Consider the following 20,988-nt stretch of genomic DNA (forward strand, 5'->3'; position numbering starts at 1 on the left):
CCAGCTCCCGCGTCGCCTGGGAGGACGAGCTCTGCCAAACACGCGTGCTGCAGCGCACCCCGGGGCAAGTTAACGTGTTTGTGTCTCCGAGGGGGGGAGAGGGACAGGCGTCGTGCAGAATTACAGAGCAGAAACTCGTACTGGGGTGACGTTACGGAGAAAGAGCCGGCAGTCGACAGGAGCGGCCGCGGCGGTGACGCCGTGGGCTTACGGCACAGCTCGCCGGAGCTGGTGCCTGCGGAGGTTTGGAGGGGCTCCCACCTGCCGCGCTGCACGCCGTAGTGGAACAGCTGAAATTGTCGCAGTAGGGTGTTTTATCTAACTACGCTTTATGGAAAAACCACTCTCTGAAGCGGGATCAGAAATAATTTCAGAACTATGATTTAAAATTCAGGAAAAGTTAAGTAAGTAATAATTACCTCCATTCCAAACCTTGGCATGTTTTGGGTTCTCAGCTCAGTCAGTTTTTCTCCGAGTCATCTCTGAAGCAGCGTGGCACGGTGGAGCCCATGCCACAAGCTCACCAGCCACCGGGCCACCCCCAGAGCCGGCTCATCTACCGGCTGTCGCCTCGGCCCGTTCCACCAAAGCCATTAGGAGCTTGCCACAGGCACGCGGGGGTCCCTGCTACCTTACCATAGCTGTAACAGGCTGGCCAGCATTGCAAAATTTTAGTTATATGGCAAGTGACACAGTTTATAGCTCAGTGAGATTAACTTCGATGCTTTATAATTGTTCACCTGAAGTAGCCCGAGTTAGATGGACCTGAGATGCCCTGTCCTCATTAGGATATGTTCCGTATCTCATTATAAAAGCTACACCTGCTTCATTAGCGGGGTGCGCTTCATTAGCGCAGGCGTGGCCTCGGAGCACTCGCCTGACGTTCAGAAAGCTCGGGTGGGTGCTGCACGGCTGCCAGCCCAAGGAGCGGGTCTGGTGGGTCTCTGCCATGGGAAGGGAGCTTCAGCCTCAGTGCTCTCTGCGGCTCAGCAGCAAACCTTCTTCTGCTGAGCCTGGAGCTGCGCTTTTGTGACAGCCTGCTCACTGTCCACTTCTCCCTGGGGCCTAAGAAAAATGTGTTTTGCCATGGGAGAGAATTATTTCCTCCCACCAGCACTCCTGCTTGTTCCTGTCCCTCCTCGTTACCTGTAGTAGATCAAACCAGCTGGTAGGTGAGAAGAGGGGGAAGATCCAAGCAGCTGGTTCCAGTTAACTCCCAATCTCTTCTGAGGCTCTTGGCAGTGCAGGGGAGAGCTCAAATTGGGGGGGCTTGCCTTGGAGGAGGAGATGTTGGCATGGTGGGGTGGGAGCTACCAGCTGGGATGTGCAACACGGAGGAGCTGGTCCTGGCCGTAGCTTGCCTCCCCAAGTGATGACTTTGGAAAGGTAAGGTGGTTTGTGGAAGAAGGGATGGTGGCCGATGATGAAGTAAAGCCAAGGTTGTCTCCTTTCAAAAGCCGGCCGCAGGAGCCGATTGTCTGAGACGGTTACGTTACACCTACAGCCGTATCTGCACGTGCGTACCTTAGTAGCGTCCTTATCCTGGAGGCTGGAGTTACTTCAGAACTGAGACTTAAGATTTACTTAAGAGACAAAGATTTTGAATAAGGGTTGATGTTCTTGTGGCTTTAGTGTTCAGTAGTTCCCCATCAAAGGCTTCTGGCCAATTTGAGACTCGGATGAACGGGGTCAGTGTGGGAGGGACTGCCGCCGGAGCGGGGAAATGCATCTGCGGGGAGGGCACCTTGGGGGCTACCAAGCCTCACGCTGGGGACTGGGGGCTTCCCTCTGTTCTCAAGCCATTGTCGGGGAAATCGGTTGTATTTTTTCCTCAGCTGCCGTAATGGGGTTTTGGTCTTCCGGGACCTTCTCCACAGCGCTGGCTTACTGCCGGCCGACTGCTCCGGCCGGCGGGGTGCTCCTGCAGCCCCGCGCTCGCTGCCCACTGATGCTCCCGGGGTGGTTTTCCTGAACCTTCGCTCCTTTAGACTTTCCTCGCGATCACGTTGAAATGGCCGCAGGGACTGGTGATAACAAGCTCCGGCGACACGCTGCTGACAATGTATGGAAAATATTTATGTTGTTTCCACGCCAACCTGTTCCAAGCGTATAAACTGTCCCACAAGGGCTTATCAAATTAGCAGCTCCTCAGCATGCGGCACATAGTGACGTGGTCCCGTGAAGAGGACGCAGGACCCGATTTCCCCTCTTGTGCCCATGTAAGTCTGGCCCTGTAGCTTGCATTGCTGCCGCCATTGAGAGCCTGGCCGGTCACAGGGATGTGCTGGCCGAAATTCGGCACGGCTGGCCCGCAGCAGCGGGGGACGGGCAGAGGTGTGCCGTGTCACCGCATGCTGCCAGTGCAAGGCAAGGTGAGATCGATAACCCTTCGGTGCCCATCTGTAGCTCTCCCGGGGCTAGCGGAGGATCGCTCCTGGCTTCCAACCTCCCTGTGGGGCAAGAGCTGGGCAGGAGCGGCAGAGCTGCGTGGGCGTCGGGGCAGAGGCTGCCAGGAACAGAGCGTGCCCCTCGTCACCGAGTTGGCTGTTAATTGCCTCCTACGTGCGTCGTCACGGCTCCTTCTGTAGCACCAGTCGCTCAGGGGTGTCTCGGCAGAGTACTCTGAGAAACCGGCTGTTACCAAATCCTGCTCCGGAGCTGCCCTGGAGAAACCAGGAACACCAGGAGAGAACGGACCCGATCCCACCCTCGCTAATGGGAGTGCTCCCCCCCGCCTAGGGGGGCTGCTGCAATTCTCCCTCTGTGCGTGTTTAGGTATATTAAAACTATACATAAACACAACTGAAGCGAAACCCTCGTACAGCCGTCACGGCTCGTCTGTGTAAATGCCTGTCGCCAGATTTCCCACCCCTTCCGCTTGCCCCTTACTGTTTGTTATTGAACTCTGCTTTTGCCTGTACCAGCGCACAAGGCTTTTGGGGCAGGATCTTCCCCGTCCGTGGATTTGTTGCTTCACCAAAAGGGTTGTCCAGCATTGGACCAGGCTGCCCAGGGCAGTGGTGGAGTCCCCATCCCTGGAGGTATTTAAAAGCCGTTTGGCTGAGGTGCTCAGGGACATGGTGTAGTGGTGGGCTTGGCAGTGTTGGGTTTGCGGTTGGACTCGATGATCTTAAAGGTCTTTTCCAACCTATGGGATTCTGTGATTCTGTGACTTGGAAGCTGGGCAGAGGCCAGGAGGCTGCTCCTCAAGGAGATGTTTAAGTGCCAGCTGCCCAAGAGGTTGCATGAGAACAGCCAGACCGCTGTGATTCCCATCCACTCTTCCTACGCGTGCAGATGCGCTGCTCATCGATAGCAACCGCTCTCCTAAGAGAGGCTTGAGCCTGCTTGGGCTGTAGAACACCCTGGCAGGGACCCCAGCTGTGTGTCTGCTTTGGCCTCTGTACCTTGTACAAGTGATGTTTGGGGCTGTCGAGCTTCTAGATTTCTTCAAAGAATAATAATCTTAGAGTGGGAGATGTTTCCCGTCCCCCCCCTTACAGACGCTTAAGGACTGCTGTGCAGAGCTCGCTCCTCTGGACATAGCAGCTGTTGGGACAGCTCTGCAGGAGGTGTTTGGGGAAGTGGTTTGAAGAAATGTGGTAGCAGTGGGTGATGGTAGCAGAAGGTTCCTCAGGAGGTGTCCTTCAAGTGGGAAGGAACCTTGGGAGGTGTCTAGACCAACCTCCTGCTCAAGGCAGGGTCAGCTCGAAGGTCAGACCAGGTAGCTCAGGGCTTCATCGAGCCTGCTCTTGAAAACCTGCAAGGGTGGAGGCTGCCCAGCTTCCTGGGCAACCTGCTCCACCACCCACAACGTCCTTCTTGGGAGGCAGAAAAATCTCCTTGTGCCCAGGATTACGCTGCCCCATCATTACATGTCTCGGCTTCTGGTGTCCATATGTTGCAATCACTTTATATAATTTCCAAACTCGTTGCAGGGGAGTTTAGAAGTGGTAGTGTGGAAGAGCGTGTGGAGCACTCCTGCAAGAGTGCATTCTTGGGCATATGCAGTGTTACGTCCGTTATCTTCCCGGAGAAGCGAGGGGCGATGGATATGAGAAGAAAACATTCATTAGCCAAAAGCATATTGGAGCTCAACCCAGTCTCAGGGTGGTGTGAACCCAGCAGGTTATGGCACAGAGCTGCTCTCCGGTAGCTTGCTAAGACCCTTTCTTTCTCAGCCCTGGCAAAGACTCCTTCCTCTCGACTGTGCCAGGAAAGGCAGAGCGAGACAAGGCCAGGAGAATACTCTGCCGTCAGTGTCACGGCAGGGTGGTGGTCACAGTCTGGCCCAGGGCTTCCTTCTGCTGGAGGGGAATTCAAGGCCGCCGGCTCCGAGGGCTGACACCTCATATGATGGGCTACTGAAAACCAGGCTTTGAGTCATGAGGCTTCGACAAAGCATAACACACAATGAGTCTTTTTGCTTCCTGGTATCAAAACCCCTCGTAGCGCACACAACTTGGAGTTTGAGAATTTTTTTTTTTTCAAGTGGAAATCTGAGGTTTTCACACAGTAGCAAGATTTGGGAACTGGGTTACAGAAGCAGACAGCATGTCTGGCTGCCGCTGGCGTTTCTCCATCGCTGGCAGTCCATGGTGTCATCGCCACACTACCATCACAGCAACCGAAAACATCCTCTCCATTAACTTTTTCTTCTCTTATGGCTACAAAGTCTGTTTTTATGAGAGTATTTTCTCATAGACTGGACAACAAATGTCAGGCTGACCTCAGGATTGTTCTTTCCTCAATTTCCTTCGGGTTCCCTTTTCTCCAGCTAGCTGGGTACAAGTTGTTTCAAGCATAATTAGACTATTATAAATTTTTTTTTTTCCTTCCACAAGGAGCACATTCTCATGCATTGATACAGACTCGGGTTTGTTTTGTCTGTCAGACTTTGTGCAATCCTCATACCTCTGCAGCTGACCAGCACAAAAGGGTTTACCAAACCTCACCAAGAACGAATCTGCGATCTCTCTCCCAGCAGTGTTTTGAAGAGGAGTCAATCGTACAACCAAGTAGCACAGGAACCTGGACCTGCAGCCGCTCTGGGATGGGCTCGGGGTAGGACACAGGCTCAGGTTAGTGGAGATGACCTGCTGCTGTCCACGTGGCCAGGCGATGGACCTGTTGGCCTGCTCTGAGACCAGGTCATGGATCAGCTTTGAGAGTGAACTTCTCTTTTTGTCCATCCCGGCTGACGGTGGGGAAGTTCCTAACCATTTTCACTTCCGTTATCCACGGTGCAGCATCCCAGGGCCGTGCCTGGCTGTATCTCCATGCGGTGGTGGCTTCTCGAGGCACCCTCTGCTGGGTTCCCCCGCTGCTGCCCGGGCACGTGGATGGGAAAGCAGTTTTGCTCTGCCCAAGCAGACGTGGGGTACCAGAGCAGGCTCAGCCCGTGGCTGCAGTGCGGACGTGCCCTTCGGGCTCCTGCCGGCACCGTGTTAAATACGGGGCCTCTTCTGTAACTCCACCCTGATCCCAGATGAGGGGAAGCGGTTATGAGAGAGAGGACAGGTCTGAACCGAAAACATGCCCAGGACCTTCTGGATAGCAGAGAGGAAGATGCCGTCTCTGATTACTTGCACGCAAATACCCTCTTGGCATCGCCTGGCTGAATACGTCTTAGTGGATGAAAGTAAAACGCCGCAGCCAACAGAGCTCAACACAGAGCCAGTGCTAGCGGGGAGCAAAGCGAAGGAGACGAATGAGAAGGAAAGGAGGAAGTGATTTAAGGAAAGTGAGAATTGGTTTCTTGTGAGAAGGAGGAAGAGAGGGTGAAAGGAGCAGGAACAGAAATGGGGGAAGGGATGACAAGAAGCACTCAAGGAAATGTACAGCGGGGAAAAAACACAAATAGAAAGTGAGAGAGGGAGAGAGGAAACAGGAGGAAACGTAAGGAAATGGAAACGAAGGTGCCAATGGGGAGAAATTATCAACAGCCGGAAAAATAAGGGTATGCAAAACCTGCAGAAATCCAGGTGCGGTCACAGGCGTTTTATCATGAGTGGCACCCACTCATGATTTGCAGGGGCACCTCTGCAAAACCAGGTACTGCTTTACGTGTTCTCCTGTGCTTTGGGGTCTCTCCCCTCCGCCTGCCAGTGGCCGATGCCGTGGGGGGCAGCTAGCAGCGGTGCGGGGGGCTCGCGGGGGCCTGGCTGCCCTTAATGCTCTTGCAAGGACGTCAGCGCCGCAAAGGGATAGACTCTCCTCTTGCTCTCATCGCATCCTCTAGCGAGAGTTGAATCGCTGTGGGGGGGGTTCGCAGTCCGAGCCTGCTCGGTGTCCCCTCCTGGGGGGGTCTGCCCACTGGCGGGACCTGCTGCCCCGCGGCTCTCTTGGTGACCAGGGAGCGATGGGCAGGGCTGCAAACACCCGCCGCTGAGTGACGGAGGGCAGGGCTCTTGAAAGGGCAGGTAATTTTTTTTTTTTTTTTTTAATTTCCACTTAACTTTTGGCGTCATGTTGGAAGATGCAAATACGCCTTCAGCCCCTGAACACGGATGCAGCTGCTGGAACCGTTCGTGCCCACAGTTTCTGATGTGACCACTGGCTTTCATGGCCTTCTAATGAAGGGAGAGCTGCGTGTTTGGAAAGACGGGGCAGGACTTGGCAGGCGTGCCGTAAAGCATTCGTGGGTTTTGTTTAGTTTTTGGGGAGGGCTCCTGAAAAGTCTTGCACTCTAGCCTGGATTTAAAAGCTAATGAATTAAGTTAAATTATAGCCGCTCTACCTGGATAAAGCCACGCTCATTACCAAACCCTTTGTGAAAGCCAGCGTCTGCGGGCTGCTGTGCCAGGGACCGCGCTGCCCTTCCGTACGCTGCGGCTTTCAGTGGAGCTGATGGGGGTTACAGGCAGGGCAGGGCCGGGGCTGTCTTTCACGCACCCAGCCAATTTCTGAGCGTTTTCATGCCAGTAGCTTCTTGAAACAGTGACTAAGCCCATAAGAGAGCGCTGGGTGACAGATTAACACTTTATGGGTTTATCGCTGCCACGCACTCCGCGTGGAAATTTCGCCCATACCCACCTTCTGCTCTGCGCTCCGCATGCCGAGTGGTGACCGGGGCTCTTAGGTGCTTTTCCCACACCAGGCTTGCCCGCTACATCCCTGTCATCGGGAGCCGAGTGACGTTAAAGTAGTGATGAGGGAGGAGCTGCCCACGCAAACTTTACTGGCTACTGAGATCTGCCCAGCTCTGGCAAGCGGCAGCCGTGGGCTCATGCCTGCCTGCGCCGTGGGCAGGCGACAGGCAGCTCTGCGGGGGCCGCGCTGCGGGGAGATGGATGGGAAGCATTCCCCGGAGACGGGACTGCGGCTCACGGGCTTTGCTTGGGGTTGGCTGGCAACAGGGTGCAACCAGGGCAAGGCTCGGACCCGATTTCTCACATTTTCCTTATGCTGATGTTGTCTTGTCCAGCTCCCAAGTCACGGCGTGTTGCTTGGTGTTGTCAGAGCTGATTGCTCCTGTTGTTTCCTCTTGGGGCTACTCCTGAAACAAAAATGTAAATGATTGTTTCTAAAAAATTCTGTATTTCCTGTTACTTGGAAAATAAGCCTGAAAAACTCACTCGTGATGAGTATGCGATCTGAGCACAAAGCCTGGCTGGCTGAGCCTCGAATGAAGCCCTTGTCTGCAGGCTGGCTGCGACTGATGCCTAACGAATAAAATATTAGTGGGCTTGTAACAGAAACAAAACCAGTCTAGGGTGGCACTTCCGCTGTGCCGCAGCTGTTCAGGGCGCTTGGGGCTCACCTTTCATTAACATCCATCCTAAACGAAGGCTCTCGTGGGGCACACTTGCCTTGGGGCTGGTTTCGGAGGGCCTGCTCCTTCTCCCCTTTCTGCCAGCAGCGAGGCTCCACGTGGGATGCCATGGGATGTCCTCTGCCGGCGCCGGGCTGCCGTGACCCTAACGGGCTTCCCGGTGCCCCTTGGAGCGAAGGGGAGGCGGGCAAAGTCTTGTTTGGGTGCGTTTTGGTTTATTATCTTCATTTCTCTCTCACCCCTAGCTGGTCCTATAAAATAACACAGAAGTATAAAAATTGTGGCTGCAACTTTTCCAAAAGCAATCACTAATTTCCTCTGCACGTCCTCTGCTGCTTTTACAGCACCCACTTGGTGCAAAACATCAGCCCTCCTTCATGTGTCGAATGGGGCATGCTGAGATGCATCTAAAATCACACGAAAACATACACTAGGCTAGCAAAAGCAGTGGAATGAAGGAGTTGCTCAATTCTCTGGTTCCCACCACGGGCTGCAGCGGGGAGGTGGCCCCGGCTGACCCGCACGGGAGCCGGGAGCACGTACCCAGAGCATGCATCTACCACGGGTCGGTGCTGCCCTGGCAGGAGCTCCAGACCTGCGCTGGGGTTTGCTGGGAGCAGGGGGGACAGGGCGCAGAAGGGAGCGCTCTCGGCCGGATAGCACCGGCTCCAGTGGGGATCCAAGGTCTCTACTGCGGCCAGGCCAGGGCGGGACGGAGAACCCCAACCCGGCGCGCGGCAGATCGGGGTGTGGGATACGCAGATATCTCTGTTCCTGCTTTTTTTGGAAGGCCAGGCCTCCTGCAAGAGGAAATGGAAATCGTGAAGCCACTGCCTGGAGTGGTTCCTGCTAATATTTTTCCATAGAGTGAAACTGGAAATGACTTTTTAGAAAAATATAGGGTGATTTGTCAGAGTATTTTTGCTCTGCAAAAATACCTCATTGTAATCAACAGCATCCTTGCTAGGGAACAAAAATAAGTGCATTGCTAAGGATGAGCTGATGTTTATTCCTCCTTGGGTAGTAACAGAAAGCTGACTGGGCTCCCATTACTGACATTGTACAAATCCAGAGAATTTTGCTGGTGTTACTACAGGTGTCTCTTGCTTAGCAGAAGACTACAGGTAAAATGAGTAAAGGAAAGGGCTGGGCTGGGCACTGTTTAACCGTGACCGCTGGCAGGGGCAGTCGCTTGCAGTAGCGCCGAGAGGCGGTGACGGTGCTGGTCTGACGGCTGGGCAGCCCCGCTCGGCCAACACCCAGAGCCTGCTGAGTGCAGCGTTGAGCCGTCTCATTAAATTATGATTATTCTCTCCCCTTCCTTACCGGGAAGATGTCTTCAGGCTCGTACCAAGCCTTCACCTAGATCACTTGGCAGCATGCTGTCTGGGTCACAACTCTTTTCTCTGCTCAGAAGTAAGAGTATGCTTCATGGATCATAAAGACCTTCCTGCCTGTCCTGAGGCAGGATTCACTTTTGAATTCACCCTGATTAAAGTCAGTCCAGCATATTTCTGAAATCCTTCAGAGCTGGGAAATGCAGAAGCCTCCTGAATGCCCAAGCCTGACGATGAGCCCAACTTTTCTTTGCTGAAGGGTAAACCTGTTATTACATGTCCTTCCCGCAGCAGTCGCAGGCAGTTTGTACCCTTCCCTTTGCAGCAGCCTCTTACATACTTAGAGAGTGCTGTCATGCCGTGCCTCCGGCTTATCTGCCGCAGCCTAAACAAACCGGGTGCTCCGGGGGCTCCCCCCGGGCCGTGCTCCCCAACCTCCGGTCGCTCCTCCTGCCTTCCTCCGGCTCGCCCCAAACCGGGCCGTGCCTTTGGTCACGGCTGGTGGCCCAGAGCAGGGTCCCGCGGGGCTGAGAGCAACAGCAGGGTCATGGCACATCCTCAGCAATGCTTATACAAAACAAAGTTGATATTTGCTTTTTTTGGTGGTGTTTTGTGGTTCGTTTGGGTTTGTTATGTTTTGGGTTTGTTTTTTTTTTTCTTTTTTAAGAGCTGCCATTATTGACTCGATTGCACAGGAACCGCTTTTCCAGTGAGCAGCAGGCTCCCCGGCACCCGACGTGCCAGATCTCCGCTGGTGCTCGGGGACGAAGCGGGCTCAGGCGCAGGGGCCACCGCACTTTGGGAGGGTGTGTGCTCATCCAGAGCTGTGCTTCAAATGCGCACTGAATTTAAATTTAATAAGTGTCCTTATTAATTAATTATCAACAGGTTATTAAAAACTGCTTTATTGGAGATTAGCAGCTGAGAAGGAGTGACATTCCCATTTCAGTAAACCGGGGCTGCCTGGGTTGTGGGTTTTTGTTCTTTTTAAGCTTGGAAAGCATGTGAAAACCACGCGTTTGGCCTGCGTGGGCTCTGCTAAAGACCTCGTGGCTTTGCCTTTTTGTTGCTCACCCCTGCGTTGTCGCCCAGGGCAGGCAGAGCACAGCAGTGGAAGATGGCGTGTCTCCCCCGGGCCCCTGCCCCGCTCGTGCGTGTGTCCCTGAGCGCCGGGCAGCCTTTGCATCCAATCCATCGCTCTCCAGTTAAACCGACGCCCAGGAAAGGGCTGGAGGTGATGCGCTGAGGATGCTGCCAGCCCTGCGCACGCCCTGCTCTGTCCCGACCTCGTCCAGGGTCTAGCACAACGCGCACAAATGGCACCAGACGGGACTCCGAGGCTTGCCTCCTTCCACGGACGGCTCTGCAAAGGCCAGACGGCGCTCGGTAGCAAGGGCCCTGCTTTTGGGCCCTTGCTTGTACTGCTGGGCAGCTGCTCACCCGGGTGCTCCCTGCTCAAGCAGTCGCTTTGGGATGTAAGGAGGGGACCCACAGCCCACGCCTCCCACCTGGGACGCAACCACCCCGCAGCAGCGGGCAGGGAGCCCTTCCCCTCCACCAGCAATCCCGGTCTGCGTTCAAGCCCCATCTGCAAATCGCTCTGCGATAGACTGGCACCAATTTAATCCACTGCAGCAGGACGAGAGCCCCGGCCAGCTCCAGCCAAGCACTCTGCACCATAATTGCTCTCCTGCAGATTGCACCCGGCGCCTTGTTTACTCTTCCATAAATAGCTCCTGTTGAACACTGCTCACAGAGCAAAACCCAAATGGGATGTTACCAAAGAGCTGTCAAAACAGTTCTCAAATTGAAATATATGTATATGAAGTAGTTCTGCTGCCAATCCCCTTAAATTACAGCTTCCACACCTGCAATTTCTGGTAAATATTCTAATGCATTTCTTAACACACGGGTGTTCGAGCAGCAAAACCTGCCTTAGCACTATGTACAGACGTCTCGTTCTCATCTTGGATTGCACGTCCAAAGTACTCCATGAAAGCAGTCCCTGGCCTCGGCACCCCATGCCTCGTACGAACGGCTGTGCTGGATCATGGCAGGGGTCCAGCTGGTGCTGTTTTCTGTCCCTGCTAGCAGATGTTCAGAGGGTAGCAGAACACAGAAGAGTATAAAACCTTCTCGAGACAGATCGTGTCCAGTGGAAGACCTCTGTGTCTTCTGTGGTCTTTTCACCCTCCCATGGCCTAAACAGTAGCCACGAGGACCGCGTGCCTTTGCTGACGACAGAAAGCAGGGCAGTGCAGGGTCTCGCTGGCCTTGGAGCATCTTCTATCTGGGCAGGCGCAGGTGGCCGAAGTGCAGCAGGCTTTGACACCGGGCGCTGCACTTCTCCCGTGCTGTTCTTTTTTTGAATGATGCAGTTTTTTCCTGAGTTTCCTCATGGAAAGGCACGGGAAGCAGCATGCTAGCAGGCAGGCTCCATCGGTTTCCTGCAGAACCTTGTCAAATCCTCTCTGCAGGGATTTTCCCTCTCTGCTTCGTGTCAGATACGCTGGGCTGTATGACTCTGTGCACGTTTCCACCTCTCTCCTCCACCTTCACAGTTTCCCAACTTTTGCAGTATCTCAACTACGGGAAATAAAAGGCTGACTGTCTTATTTGATTGAAAAAATTGATTCTGGATTTTTCAGATGGCTGAATACCCAGAACCTGTGACGGTGCCTCCCCCTCCTGCCAGCCACCAATTCAGCCATGCACAAACTCTTCACAGTAGCTTGCCTGTGGATCAGCTTAATCGAAAGAGTTGGAGCGAGCGGCCCAGGGGATCTGCAGTGCCCTCCTAAACGCGACTCTCCTCGTTCGAAGGAAAGCTTACAGAAAAAAGGGGAGATTTTGAATTAAGAAGGTCATGGGGCTGGGCCAGATTTTGCTTGTTGTGTTCATGTGAGTAGCTGCAATGAAATCAGGGTGCTGTGATATGTGTGACTGATTGATAGATGATTTTTGGATTAGTTGGAGGGGGGGAGTTGGTACGCAATATTTAAAGCTGACAGAGCCTAAACTGGCTTTGGTAAAAAGATCACAGTCCAGCAATGCTGTGCGGACTGCTCCAAAGCTACTCTGTATTTTGAGGCTGGGCTGGGAAATGTGCGAGTTTACAGCCTCCCAAATGCTGCAGCTGAGCAGCCACACAAAATCTTGAAAAACATGCTGGTAGATTTACAGGATCCCTCGAGGCTATGCCTGAATCATTAACAGGGCTGTGATTAGGCTTGGCAGCCACTCCAAAGTGCAGAAACGATCTTAAGCACCGATTCTCATGGCTGGAGAAGTAAGAAATTTGAATTCGAGCCAGAAAGCGGGGAGCTCATCTCCTGATGCCACACTCTGCCCTTCGCCGGAGAGCGGCAGAGCCAGCGTGCACCGTGGCAGCAAGGGTGAGGAGAACAGGAGCGACGGCTCTGTCTCCAGGAAAGAAAAGCAGTTCATTTGCCGCCTGTGCAAAGGGTCTGGCTGCTTCAGCAGAGTTTGAGCTCTCTGCTGAAATATCCGTGCGGAAGCTGGGCTGGGAGCTTTTATCTGACAAGCGTTGGTCTGCAGGGTGCTGGCTGTTCCCTGCGTGACGGGTGTGTTGCTGCTGACGTGCGGTTTTTCTCCTCTGATGTCCAAAGAAGCCTGAGTTCCTGGGACTGCACTGCTTTGGCTGCGCTGCCTGGTGCAAGAGGCTCCTCTCGGTGTGGCTTTGCTGGTGTCCTTGTTCCAGCCAGAAACAGCCGGAGAGAGGGAAGAGACAGAGCTGGGAAAGGAGCTGAGAGCAAAGCTGCCTTGACACCAGCCCAGCACGCGGGGTAGGAGGTGGGCTCCCCCGGGCTGTCCCGGGCAGCCGGGATGTGCTCTGCAAATGTCTTTATCGCTGGCTCGTCTCTTTTTGCCCCAAAGATCATTCTTCATGTTGACAGGCCTTTCCCAATGCCCAGCTTTTGCAGAGACGCCGCATCCCTCCCAGCACCCAGTGTGGCTTTGCCCACGTGGGCGCTGCGGAGAGGCAGTCTCCCAGTTACGCTTGCTTCGGCTCTGACGGGGCAGGTCAGACGTGCCTGGAACAAGGCTTACAGATACCTGTGACCCTTTTCATTTAAAAGCAATGCAGCCCTGTTGATGCCACTAACCTTTAGAAGCAAATCCTCCTCTTTAATGGTCATCCCAGTGGGCATAGCACAACACGGGGTAGCTGTGCTCTCATTTGCAAGATTATTCTTACCGGAGCTGCTTGCCAGCTCTTTGCTTCCAGCCTCTGGGCTCTTCTGACCTGACGTCTGTACGTCATGCATTTGTTTTGTACATCATGCATTTGTTTGCTACATCTGCTAAGTTATTTCTGCCCGTGGTAAACGTGGCACGTCTCCAACCACCAGACTATCACAAACCCCTCAAACCTTGCTGTATCTGAGGTGCAGCAGATCTGGTAGGGAAGATGGAAAACAGAGGTCCAGGGAGCATAAATAGCTTCTTACATGATCATATGTATTTGCTGGTCAGTACAAGACCATTCTAGGCTAGAGTTCTGTGATCTACTCCTTATTTTCCTTTTGGTTGTTGGGGCAACTTCTTTATGGACCCATGCAAAGGGTTCTTCCCCATCCCCTCTACAGGCGATTCCTGTTTGGAAGATGTTAGTATGTGACCCCCAAAAAAGGCTTCAGGATAGGAACTAATGGCTGGCTGTCGGTCCTGGAGCTCTTGTACTGCCAGTGTCAAAGTGTAGCTTTCAGTGAACTCGCAGAACTTGCCCATGTGGCCGTCCTTGGTGTACAGGCCACCTCAGTTTTCAGCAGTGTGTCTGCTCATTGCCCACCAGTGAAATTCTTGCCTCTTTCCGTTTAGAAAGAGCAGTCTTGCTGTCCGGCTGCACAGATGTCCAAGGAGCACCAGAATTTACTCCCTGTCGGACAATATTTATTTGCCTTCATCCAAGTTATAAAAAAACCCCAAATCCTGGTGCTTCAGAGAGAGGGAGCAGTGCCAATACCTCCATAAACAGCCAGTCTGGAGCTGCTGTCCTCTTGCATGAACTTGTACGTGTAGTAGAATTTCCCAGGAAAGCAGCCTGGAGGAAGAGTGTTTGGGCTTGTGGTCCCTAAGTAGGAGAACACAGTATCAGTCTCATGCCAGAAAATAGGTAATCTGATGTACCGACACTACTGATAGCAAGATGGATTCACACCTGCCAAAAATAACTTCAAAAAGCTAAAGTCACTGTAAAATTAGCATGAATAATTGTATACCTTCACAGACCTTGTGTGCTCATCCGTATGAAGAGCAGGCCACTAGAAACAAGGCTTTGTAATAAACACGGGGCAGAGCTCTTGGCCAGACTGTTGCACAACGTCATTCTTTGGTGCTTGTTACCTGCAGCTTCGGTTGTGACTGATCCTATTGCAGCCATAAAGAGGCAGTAGCAGCAATTTTATCAGCACTAAGAAAGGGTATGTCTCAGGGAGCATGGAGAGGAGACACATACCCCTAGAAATCCAGATCTAGCCTTAAAACCTAAAGAATTCACCAAGTTTGGGATCTTCGGTTCTAGAGCTACTTTGTATGGGGATAGGCTGGGCTACCTTCCGTCGTTTTGTTTCAGGAGCTAGGATGCAGGGTAAGAATTTAAACAGCTGTGATAATGTGGACAGGCCTAGGTTTGTAAGGCATTTTATGTTCTTCCCTTCATGGAAAAAGTAAAGCCTGATATTTAAATGCAAGGATATTTCGATACTATAGACTTACAGGGTTTCTTTTGTTTTGCATGCCAAGACAAATCACGTACAGATGCGTATGAACCAGGATCTCCTTCAGAAAAATCCTAAACGACTAAGTTTTATGCAAGAGTTCATACTGTTGCCCACCAGGACAGGTTTTTATTGAAAATACCCTTACAGAACGCCTGTTGTGCCAGGTTGCAGGAAGGACTGGGTAAGGAAATTTTACAGTAAATACCACTATAGAATCAAATTCCTGTTTATTTCCCATGAACTCAATATTTGCATAGTCAGACCAAATAGCTTTCATTTTCACTCAGATCTAACGATGCGGCCGACACACCAACTGATGCCTTTTCCAGATAATCTCTAGCTGTGATCTGCTGAAGTCAGAAGATTCCTGCTGATGGAAATGTTTCAGGTGCTTTCTCTCTCATTCCTGCACATTTTCCAGAGCATTGAGCACGTGAAGCGGATTTTAGAAACCTTCGATAAAACTGCAGAAGTGTTTATAGGAGTCTACACTTCTTACCACACTCCGGAGGCCATTATAATACACAAAAACGAATAATTATTGCAAGCAGCATACCAGTTAAATGACGAATATTGTTTTGCATTAGAAGCACTCCACGTGTCCTAGCCCGGCTTGCTGGCTGGTTCCTAGCGTCAGTTGACCAGCTGTAGGTGCAAACCTTGCTGCGTGGTTTTCATCACCTCAGATCTTCTGCATAAGCCCTAAAATGCTGAGACAGCGGAATACGCAGCGAGCCATGGAGTGAACTCCACTTAACCTGCCTCGGTTGCTCACCGCCACATCTGGCCTCTGCGCTGGAGGTCCTCCCGAGGGAGAGAGTGAATTCTTCCTATCACCCCGCTCTCGTACGGGGCTTCCTTGTGAATGAGGTATTGGGGGGCAGGTTCAATTTACGGCTTGAGTTGTGAAATCTTCTTTAGAAGTATTGGAGACTTCTTGTTCTGTGGCCAAGTGATATTTATGCAGCTTGATAAAATTTCTCGAGCGTGCAGGAGGTACGTGCTGGGACACCGAGTGTCGCATGGGGGAGGTGTTAATTAGCAGCGCTGTCAGGTCCTATATCAGCACCCAAATAGCTGATTGAAAGGAAAAGACGTCCAAAGACAGGCGGTTGATATTGCTCTTTCATAAGCCACGGGTAACTGGTTGTGCTTCTGGGAACCAGTTGTTCCGCTGTTATCTCCTGCCCAGGCACAGCACATGCAGGCATGGGACAGTGGCAGCTCCTCCCGGGGGGACACGGCCCTGTCCCCCTCCCCGTGCTCAGCACAGGGGTTTGCAAGAGGCTGCTGTCCCGGCCGAGGCTGAGGAAGGGTTGTGAAACTTGGCTCACAAGTGATTTACGTGTCTTTTGTTTTTAAAAGGGGATGAATCTGGGCCTGAAACACAGGCGGTGGAAACTTCTCAGTCATCGCAGTGGCTTTATGTAAATAAAAGCCGCACCAGCACAGCGCTGCTGTATCCCAGCTGCTAGGGCTGCATCAGGTGAGCCCTGCGCACCCCAACGTGCGCGTAAAGGAGAGGATTGCCTGCTTTTCCCCTTGTGTATACAGCCTCCCAAACCTCTAACTGCTCTCACTGCCCTTCTTCGAACGCCTTTTGGTTTTGCTTGCCCTCGGAGAAGAGGCTGAATCTACCTGCGCACCCCTTTTAGAAGGCAGGAGGTCCGGTGCCCCTCTGCCCAGGCTGCCGGTGACGATGTGTGGGATGCGGGCGGTGGTGGCTGCCCCAGCCCAGGGTCTCGGGGCATCTGCGTGTCTCGCAGGGAGCAGCTGCCTGCTGAGAGCAGCCGTGGGAGATGCTTCTGTTTGGGCAGACCTTTCTGTTTGGGCAGATGCTCGCGCCAAGGGAGAATGAAGAAGTAGTAACAGTTTTAGCTGAAAACAGAAGTGGCAAAAAGCCTCCTTAATGCTCCCATCCTCCTATTTGCCTTCCCTCGTGAGGGACAGATGCTCAAACCTTTCTCTTTGGCTGGTGCTAAAAACCTGTCTTGAAGGAAGACTAAAAGTGTTGCTGGTTGCACCTAGGTAAGGGTTTGCTATAATCCCACTGCTGCTATGGACCTGCTGCTAATTCTGCTTTAATACCCAGTGGGCCCAGCTCACGTGTGCATTGAATGGAGCTACCTCGAGGAGGAACGTGCCCCAAGTCTCCTCACCGTTGGGGCCAGAATGGAAAGAAACTTAATTGCTGGTGGCGGCAAGGGGCTGCAAGAGCTGGAGCCACGGCTCCCGTTTCAGGCTCACTCGACGCCACGCGGAGTTCATCTGCCCTCCCCAGATGTGTCTATTTCTGCTCACGGAGGCTGTTACAACATGAGAACTCGGCGTGTGAGTTGTTCAGATTGTTCCTTCTGATATGCTGGGTCTTGCCTGTGTCTTCCCTGTGCTTCATGAGCTACTCTGCTACAATCCTGCCGAGCTCTTGCCGAATCGCTTGCAGTACAGAATTTGCTGCCTTGCTCTTCACTTCATCTTCTAGGTTGAGCCTTAACAGAAGTGTGAGGAAACTGTTGTTAGGCTTGCTGCTCTTTCCAGGGTGGTACCTGCTGTTTCTCTTTCTCTGTTTCCTTCCCTCTCTCTCTCACGCGCGCAGCATTTATTTGGCAGCCGGGCTCTACCTTTCCCCTACAGCCTGCATGCTTTGCTAAGAGCTTCTCACAAGGGGCTGTATCAAAAGCTGCAAGAGCTCTCAATAGATGATTTTTCACTGATAACACTTCAGAAGTGCAGTAACAGCTGAAGTAAGCACAACTAAAAGTACAAATGCTGCAATGGGTTGTTCTTACCCATTAACTCCTCTTCACAGGGAACGTTGCCTGCTGGCCAGAGCATAAGCTGGGCGACAGACTCCAGGCAGGATTACAACCAACGCTGAATGCAAACCCCAGGGAGAACAGTAATGAGGTACAAGCGAGGGCCAGCAAAGCTGAGCTCCCCTGCAGAGCCAGTCAATCCCACAGCCCAGGAGCACAAAGTTCAGCGTGAGCTTGCTCTGGGCATCTCGGCCGAGGGGCAGGGAGCGGGGAGCATGGTGAGGCACCGAGGAGCACGGCTGCGGCTGCAAGACACCTCGATGCCTCTAACGACCGAAATTCTCATCACCTCCAATCTCTCCCTGCAGCGGGCAACTCCAGGGTGCAAATACGGAAAATGCAGTAGTACGTCTACCTGACTTTAATGGATGTGGCATCAAAATACCATGCTCCCACTTCAGCTACAAGATGCAGCATCAAAACACCACTCTCCTGCTTCAGCTACAAGCTCGGCAGCTTCTCCAGCCTGGCTTGGAAGTGCAACACGAGCATCAGCTTCGCCTGTGAGCTCTGTGGTCCTTAGGTTTGTGTTGCAAACAGCTGGCAGGCTTTTGTTTGTTTGTTTTTCTACACTTGCACACGTTTGAGTCATTTCTGCCATGCTCTGAACGTGCTACTGTGAATGATGCTGGGGGAAGCCATGGCACTCTGCAGGAAGTGAGTCTAGCCAGTGCAAGTCTGTGCTTGCTTTGGGAAGGGAAGTCGGGAAGAATGAATATGTGCCCTGTGGCATCAATTTCCTGTCTAGCATTCTCCAAAAAGCAGCTGGAAAACACCCAGGAACACAGATGTATATATGTGGGCCTGGCACCCTCCTGGCAGGGGTGAGAAGGAAAGCCTTTGGTCTTTCCCTCTACTTGTCATAGACCTTCTTCCCTAGCCCTGGCCGCTGTCCCCCTCCAAAATTCCCAGAATCATCACTTTGCTGGAGAGCTCCTCTCCTCCGGAAACACAAATTCATTATTCGGTTTAATGTACCATATGGGCCCATGTGGAAAAATGCAGATTCTGCCTCAGGAGACTAAGTGCTGCAATTGACTGGGTCAGCAAGGTGTGTGCGAGGGAGGCTGGCTGCACGACAGCTCCCGGGCCAGCCCCACAGCCAGCAGCTCCTCTGCCAGCGCTTAAAAAGCCTCACTCGGCTTGTCAGGACACCTCCGAGCTACTTGACCTTTTTAACGATAGGGGATTTTAACGATTTCCTTTACGAGTCTGACGGGTGGTAATTCAGCGCCATGTCCACTGCTGACATCCTTCGGTAGGAGTTGGTGGGATGAGAGGACAGAGGAATGTAATTCATTAGTCGTAGGGAATTGCCTCTCGTTGCTGTGTGGTTTTAATTACAACAACAAAAAAACCAACCCCAAACTGATTGACTTTAAATGTGCCTTACCTAAGACTGAAATTTTGTTGTGGATTTCGTGTAAATGGCTTTTCATGCTCAAGCTTTGCGTGTGTCACGAGTACAGGTTTGCTTGAGCAGAAACTGCTTTAGCAGGCAGCTGCAGTGTTGGGGGCCTTGCTGGGCAGCGAGCACAGAGCTGGTGCCTCCTGCACGGCTTCGGAAGACCCGTCTGTGTGCTCTGCTGACCAGGAGAGCTCACAGCACGTGCCGAGTCCATCGCCACGATGGGGTGCTGGATTATAGCTCTCAATTTACCGTTTCAGTAGGTAGCACCTAATTCTTATTCTATTAAATGACGCTGCTTGCACACAAGGTTGTTAATGAAACGCTGCGCTGTCTTGGCCCTTGCAGATCAAAGAAGTGTTGGCTCCTTCCCAGGCATTTCTCGTGCCCCTCTGACGGTGCGGAGCAGAAGGACATTGTCTCTGCCAGCTCCTTCCCACGTGGGCAAACGTCAGCTAACGAAAGTTGGCTTCTTAATCTGACCCGAAACAAAACTTCTCAGTCCATGTTCTCGCTTTCCTTCTTGTGAAACTTATTCAAGAAAGACTTTCTTTGTACTTCACAAACTGTTTGCGGTTATTGGTTCTGGTTATAGAAATACTTTATTTAAATAGTTATGGGAACAAATTTCAGCCTACGGCTTGGTTCAGCTCCAATCACCTCCTAGTAGCACTGATGCTGCTCTGGCTGGGTCTGGAGGCACTGGTTAGATCTCCTCCAGCGCTGAAGAAAGAGGTGAAAATCAGTAACTTCCTGGGGATTTGGCCCTTTTGAGAAAGGGAAAGGGAGGCTGCAAGGGCGTGTGAAGGCTCCATGTTCACCCAGCAGTAAGGTCTCAGCTGCTGTTCGGTCCTACAGCCACGCACACAAAGTCACTGCTGTCATGTTTGCAGTGAAGGGACTATAATAACAGCATGGCAGCAGTTCTTGAGGAGGAAGGCAGGAGAGACTACAAAGCTTGTCTTGGGAAGGAATAACAACTGAAAAGACTTGTATTATGGTAACAGCCAGAGGACGGCGAGCCCGCAGCAGAAAGCAGCGTGCAAAACAGTAAGATGATCTTTGCCCTAAGAGGCTCAGAGTCCAGCTGAGGGCAGCCGGTGCGGAGGGAAGAGCACTCGACGGACGTGTGAGCACGGGGTAGGATTAGCCGGGTAACAGCAACAGATTGCACAGATTAGCTACGCTGGTGGCACAAGGCTACGGGGGCAGCGGAGGGGAGCGACGTGTCCGCGATGAGCCTTTCTGATAGCTCTCAACATCGCTCGCTCGCCTCTCTTGCCCTGGAGCAGCCTGACTGTAGCTGGCCATCTTGGCCTGCACACAAACCAATGAGTACAAAGAGTGCAAGACTCCCCACGCCGTCCAGCATCTTGCATCATTAGCTGAGGTCTTTTGCTGATTTCACTGTAGATCCGAGTCAGAAATATATTTAAATCTTATTTGCAGTTCAAATACATGCTGAAATTTAAGCAGACGCTAAGCGCTCCCCTGATACAGGGTGCTAGTAGTGGGTTTGGGTTTTATTTTTCTTTTTGTATTAAATCGTGCGCTGTTATAGCATAAATAATGTGACTGAATTTATTTGGCAATCTTTTCGTCTGCAATATATCTCATGGCTTTTGAGGGGAGGCAAAGCAAAAATAGCTATAGCTATTTTACGAAATAAGGCTTTCACCAACCCCAACTGTGGAACAGGGGATCATTACCTCTCTGGACACATAAGTAGATTTTTCTGTCTTCTAGGGTACATTTTCCTTTCGCTGTGCCTCTGTAAGGCCAATTAACATTAACGGGAGTTGTATATACACACCCAGTGGAGAACAGACCCTTACAGGAGGACCTTGTTAGCTCGCTCTTACTGTGGCTTTCATTCTGAGTTGCTAAATTTTATGGATTAGCAAGAATG

The sequence above is a fragment of the Mycteria americana genome, chromosome 7, assembly GCF_035582795.1.
Source record: "Mycteria americana isolate JAX WOST 10 ecotype Jacksonville Zoo and Gardens chromosome 7, USCA_MyAme_1.0, whole genome shotgun sequence".
In the NCBI taxonomy this organism is placed as follows: Eukaryota; Metazoa; Chordata; class Aves; order Ciconiiformes; family Ciconiidae; genus Mycteria; species Mycteria americana.